The 6,370-nt window shown below is 44.7% G+C and overlaps 1 long non-coding RNA gene across 1 annotated transcript in view; it reads left to right on the forward strand.

Annotated features, from left to right (window-relative positions):
- The window catches only part of LOC307222776, a 42,904-nt gene extending 36,881 nt beyond the window's left edge, over window positions 1–6,023 (forward strand). Inside the window, exon 3 of the long non-coding RNA XR_013841876.1 lies at window positions 5,961–6,023. This is a non-coding gene — a long non-coding RNA (uncharacterized lncRNA). The remainder of the gene's footprint in view (window positions 1–5,960) is intronic.
- Window positions 6,024–6,370: the final 347 nt, after the last annotated feature.

Below are 6,370 nucleotides of genomic sequence, written 5' to 3' on the forward strand. Positions count from 1 at the left end.
GAATAGTGACATCAGAGACCTAGAAGGTGCAGAGCTTGTCAGTCCAACCCCTGCACAGACTCATCAGGGCTGAGCGTGAGGCAATTATAAGTGAGCCAAATTGGGGCTTGCGGGCCACTCCTAAGGGGGCCCCCACACTAGGACAATCTAGATGGATTTTATTTGTTTCTATGAGATTTTGTAGACTTTGGCTGTGAACTGGGGTCCTACAAAATACAAACAAACTAAAGTTGGGCCCACTTCTTCAAATTGGGCCCCCACTGGCTAGCCCTGAGTCTCATAGTTGCTGGGCCTGAGTTTCCCTGCCCTTGCATGAAGTCTTGGGTTTCCAATTTTGGGAGAGGGGAGACTGTGGCACTGGGGAGATGGCAGGCTGGCGAGGCCTCCTAGATTTAGAGGCCTGAGGATTCAGTCTACTTAGCCTATACATAAATCTGGCAATGGCTATATCCTATACAGGAGCAGGGCCATCTTATCCGTTGGCACTGGGGGTGCACGGCACCAGGGCGCTGGGTTCTCAGGGACACCAGGCCGAGAGTCCGGGGCTGAGCGTTGGAGTCTGGGGAAGAGTCACCGACAGTTGAGCGGAGCAGAGCCCATCATAGCTCTGCTGGCTCTTCTGCTGCAAGTGGCTCTTCCCCAGATTCCAACGCTCACCCCTGAACTCGTACCGAGCCGCAGCAGCAGAAGAGCCCGCGGTGCTCCACCAGGCTCGGTTCCACTCGGCTGTTGGCTCTTGCCCCGGCTGCATGGCAGCTAACTGTTTTGGCACTGCAGCCAGAGCACCGTGTAACATTGTGGTGGGATCTGCTGCACGCCAACAGCACTGAAGGCAGCAACAAAACCCGACGAACAGGAGCACATGGATCCTGTCCGGAGATGTTGCCTCTGATGCCGCTTGCATTCCCCCTCGTTCTGCACTGGCACCCCATGTTGGACGGCGCTGGGAGTGTGCGCCAACAGTGGAAAAGCCAGCAAAAGAACCCGCAGCTTGGTGCACACAACAGGATGCGTCACAGAGTACCTACAACATTACATGGTGCTCCAGGTCTGCACGCGCAGCTGAAACAGTTAACCACCATGCGGGGGAGGGAACAGCGGGTGGACAGCGTGGCAACTGTGTGTGTTGCCTGACATTTTGTCCCCCCCAGTATGGAATCAGCACCTCCCTTCGTACGCCCCTGTGCGTGGGGCGCTGGCACCCCTTTTGGTTGGCACTGTGAGTCCCTGTGTCCCACAACTGTTCAAAAGGTAAACAACTATTTCCATAAAAAAGCCAACAACTTTGGGGTCCCCCTCCCTAAGAAAATGTCAACTCTGGGCAACCTAGAGGCGCCGGGTGGATCTTTGCACCCCAGTGCCGCATATGCTTAAGGCGGCCCTGTGAATGAGCTCAGTAGATGGCAGTTCTCTCCTCCTGTTCTGCTTAGAGTGTCTCCTTCTTTCCTCTTTACAGACTGTAGTTTCAAGGATGGGACTGGGGCAAAGACAAGAAGAACGTCCCCTCCACTTGGGTTGACTGTGTGCTATAAGACTGGTCTCCTCATACTGCAGGGTCTTCCATCTTACAGTGTGTACATTCAAGAAGGGCAGGGGAGGGAAAGTGCCCTGCTGCAGGAATTCCTTTCCTCTTCTTAGATGGCATTTTTGAGGGACGGGCAAGGACAGTGCCATCCTGTTTCATCATCCGATATGAAATGGGAAGGTGCTGCCCCAACTCACCACCGCCCAAGCCTCCCTTTTTACGTATATAATAATTTTTATTTGATTTTACAAATACAGAATTATAACAATTGAAACTATATATCCCTATTTAGAGATTTCTCCAAACTCTGGACTCCCCACCTTCCCCTCCATGGATCCTATTGTCCACCTTCTCAACTGCATATTATTTCATGGTCCATATTTTATATCTTTCCATATTATCAATAATATTCGCTACATTACAGGTGTTATTAAAATCCTGTTAAGGTTTTCATCTTCTTACAGTGGTCTTCTAGATAAATTATAATTTTTTCCCATTCTTCATTGAAGTTTTGGTCTTCTTGGTCAGTTTTATAATTTCAGCATAGTCCAACAGCTTGGTTTGCCATTCCTCTCTGGTAGGGACTTTGTCTTCTTTCCATCTCTGGGCTAGTAGCATCCACATTGCTGTTGTCACATACATGAAAAGTCTTTTCTGTTCCCTTAGAATGTCGGTACCTACAATTCCTAATAAAAGGCTTCTGGCTTTGTTTGTTTTTACAAAAGTTATTTTAAACATTTTTCAATTCATTATACTGGTATATATTTATTATGCTACATAATGATTAGTATGAGTATGTTTCCGAGCACAATTCAAAGTATTGGTGTGGACCTTTAATGTGCTAAATGTCTTTAGCCCTGTATACCTGAAGGATTGTCTCCGCCCCCATTATTCAGCCTAGACACTGAGGTCCAGCTCCGAGGGCCTTCCAGAAGTTCCCTCACCGCAAGAAACTACAGAGAACTAGGCAGTGGGCCTTCTTGGTAGTGGCACCCATCCTGTGGAACACCTTCCCATTAGATGTCAAACAAATAAACAACTATTCACATTCAAAAGACGTCTGAAGACAGCTGTGTATAGGGAAGTTTTTGATGTTTGTCATTTTACTGTGGCAGGGCCAACCTAGTCAGGTGGGTGGGGTACAAATAAAAAAAAAAAATTACTTTTTAGTAACTTTTTTTTTTGTAGCCTGTCCTGAGAACATGAACATGATGAAGGATGGGATATAATCTTGTTTTAGAGAAAGACAGGTGTAAATAATATAAACAAACAAACAACAATCCAGACTGTTGTTCTTAAACTGCTGGTCCCTGTTCCTCATCTATGGAGTGATATAATAATAATTAGTAGTAGTAGCCATAGTAATAGATGGTTTGATGCCCAAGACTGGAAGTATTTATGCTTTGTATATGTATTATATTTGTATAACGCTTTGTATACCACAAAAACCTACCAGTGGGGAGTGCAGTGTGTGTGTGTGTGTGGACACAACTTCTTTTCATCATGGAGAACAACTGTCACCATCAGACCTACTAATTTTTAGATGGTCTTTAAAAATTCTCAGCCTTAAAGAGTGTGTTCTAGTATAATGCCCCTTGCTTCAGTTAGCAAATGCGCATTTTCATTTAGCATTCTTTTAGGTTTTATTGTCTCAGTATTAATTATTATTCATGCCCACCTTGTTTTTCTAACTCCTCTTAATCTATCTGTCCTCTGTTTTGTTCCATTGACCTTGCTTTCAGAGGCCTCTTCCTCTCTCCTCCCCTCCTTTAAACACTTTCCTTCCAGCCTAGATCCATCTTATTTATTGTGATCACAGAAAACTTTTCTCCCCTAGCTCACAAATGGATAGGGTTGCTCACAGGGAGTGCTCTGATTATACACCACAGGGTCTGTGCAGAATACTAAGGTATCATGCAAATCAACTCCTTTAGACCAATCTCTTTTGCTTTTGATTGCTCTGAAAAGCATTCTTCTTTTAGTGGAGAGATGGGTTTTACTCGCTTGCAGATTGGACAACTGTCACCTGAAACAAAAAAGTAACACTTACTTCCACTTGGCAGCTTGGGAGTGCACTGAAGATGTAAAATTGCTTAATTAACATATGCGATGCTGCAGATCTTTAAAGTACTCTGGACTATAAACACTCATTCTGTTGCCTGTAATTGACAGTGCTGTTCCAAAGCACTGTTTTCCTTTCAGGGCAGAAGTAAAAGACAGAACTTAAAATAGTAGTGGGGCATTTTCTTAAATGGGGGATATGGAGGCTGAGTGCCAGATTTCAGCTGCTTGCCTCAAATTAGGATTGGACTCAGACATCTTTATTGCTTCTTCCCATCCCTCAAGTGGATGCATTTTGTTCCACAGCCTTTGCAATATGTAGATTCTTATGGTTCCTAGCATATAGTTAAAGCTATGGTTTTCCCAGTAGTGATGTATGGAAGTGAGAGCTGGACCAAAAAGAAGGCTGATCGCCAAACAATTGATGCTTTTGAATTATGGTGCTGGAAGAGACTCTTGAGAGTCCCATGGACTGCAAGAAGATCAAACCTATCCATTCTTAAGGCAATCAGCCCTGAGTGCTCACTGGAAGGACAGATCCTGAAGCTGAGACTCTTCTCATGAGAAGAGAAGACTCCCTGGAAAAGACCCTGATGTTGGGAAAGATGGAGGGCACAAGGAGAAGGGGACGACAGAGGACGAGATGGTTGGAAAGTGTTCTGGAAGCTACCAGCGTGAGTTTGACCAAATTGCAGGAGGCAGTGGAAGACAGGAGTGCCTGGCGTGCTCTGGTCCATGGGGTCACAAAGAGTCAGACATGACTAAACAACTAAACAACAACAACAACATGGTTCCTAGTGTACTGCAGCACAGTGGTGGACAAGGACAGAGGCAAAAGTGGGAAGAATATCACAGGTGCATTTTATTTTTTGTACAGTAAGCTAGTCCCCCCCCCCCCACGCTCATGCATGCTTCATCAAGGCAGTGAAGCGGCATTATCAGAGCTCAATGACCCATTCCAGACAGGCAAGGTGCAAAGCAGGACTGGTGAGGAGTGAAGCTATGGAGGATATCTTGGGAAAATCCCAAGGTCCAAAGAGGGAGGGCCTGGAGGGCTGCATTTGTCCTCTGGACCTGTTCTATGTATCAATTTTTAGGTTGCTCATTGATGACATCCCCCAAAGTGTGGTGATGGCCTTCTGTCCTCAGGTTTTGACATTTATCTTTTGCCATTGAGTCAACTCTTGAAAGCCTACCACAAGAGCTACTTGACTTCATGCAACCTGGTAAGATGAGCATATGGTGAAAATGCAAATGAGGATCACAATGCTTGCTTGCAAAGGAGAATTGCTACAACATCTCTCCTGGATGGTTGGGTACCAGAGAGGAAACTGACGGAATGAGGTCATGCACTCAGTACACACAAAGCCCCTTTCTGACAGCTCTCAAATTCTGCTAGGGACAGGGCTTTGGCATCAAATGCAGTAAGAGTGATTAACTTGACTTACTGCTTTAGAGGTGGTGAGGTTTCAGCCATAAGAGGTGAAAGAATCCAGTGCTGGGGACAAAGCAAGATGTTTAATGGGCAAGCCCTTTCATAAAGGAAAGGTATCTTTATTCCTTTTTGCTGGTATGTATATAAAGGATAGGATAGGGCAGTCAGATGTGACTTTATCTTTTCCCCAGCAATAAAGTCAAACTCACCATATCAATATCAGGAAGAGTGCTAACACAGTAAAAATGACAGTCACTGCCATGCAGTCTCTGGCAGTTCCATTCCCTCCAGCAATTACAATGCTATATTCACTGACAATGTCCCTGCTGGAGTCATACACAAAATCCACCAATCAACATGCAGCAACATCAATAACACAAGGTTAAATCACAGTGCACAAGCAGTTTACTGGGAATAGCCTACAGTTGCCTTTTATATAACTAGTTTCCATAGAGTTGTAGTGAGTCAGTACACCTATAGAAACTATATGCACCTGCCTCAGGCTGGAGAGAGCCCCAAGGGCTTATTAGAGAGATCTGGAGGGTTGCATCCACCTCCTGGGCCTGTGGTTCTCTTGCCCTACCCTAGTGGAATAAATCCCACCCCCTTAATAAAAAACACCAACCAACAAACCACAGGCTTTTACTAGGAGACTGACAGGAAATGCATTGGTAAGTGTGGAATGAACAAACACAGCACAAGCAAATCAGGATGAATACAGTCATATAACTGTCCCATAAACAAATAAGAATGAATACTCAATAAAGACTGGATATAATCTAACCACCATGGAAGCTCTGTGCAAGCAAATGAGGATAAATGCTCAGTAAATAGGTTGTCTGGAGGGGCCATTAGAGTTTTAAAGCTTAAGATCCATGCCTTGAACTGAGCCCATTTATAATAACCGTGTTCCTAAAATGATGAATCTTTTCAATTAAGGTATGTCCACCTGGAGATGGCCAATTGACACCAAACCCAGGATTGTGTCCAACAGAGGCCAAGGTACCAAATGAGGCTTCTCTTTGTTGATATTCTCTTCTGTCTTCATCAGTTTATAGTCAGTGTTGTATGAACTCCATCCTTAACAATAGAAATTCAAGTATCTGCAGGAAGGGGAAAGGGCAATTGGCAAAAGCAGGATTGGAGTTTTAATATTACTGCATTGATCAGTTGTGTGCATTTAGTCTCTCATGCACACACTTCCCACATGCTACAGACAAACATTGCCAGGTTTTGAATACCTAGCATAATGCTGCAAGTTCTTTCCCCAAAGGATATATAATGCTGACATCAACAGCAATAAAATAGGAGCTATTATTTCCACCCTTCTCTTTATCATTCAGCAGAGC

Source organism: Podarcis cretensis, assembly GCF_951804945.1.
Source record: "Podarcis cretensis genome assembly, chromosome: 8".
Lineage (NCBI taxonomy): Eukaryota > Metazoa > Chordata > Lepidosauria > Squamata > Lacertidae > Podarcis > Podarcis cretensis.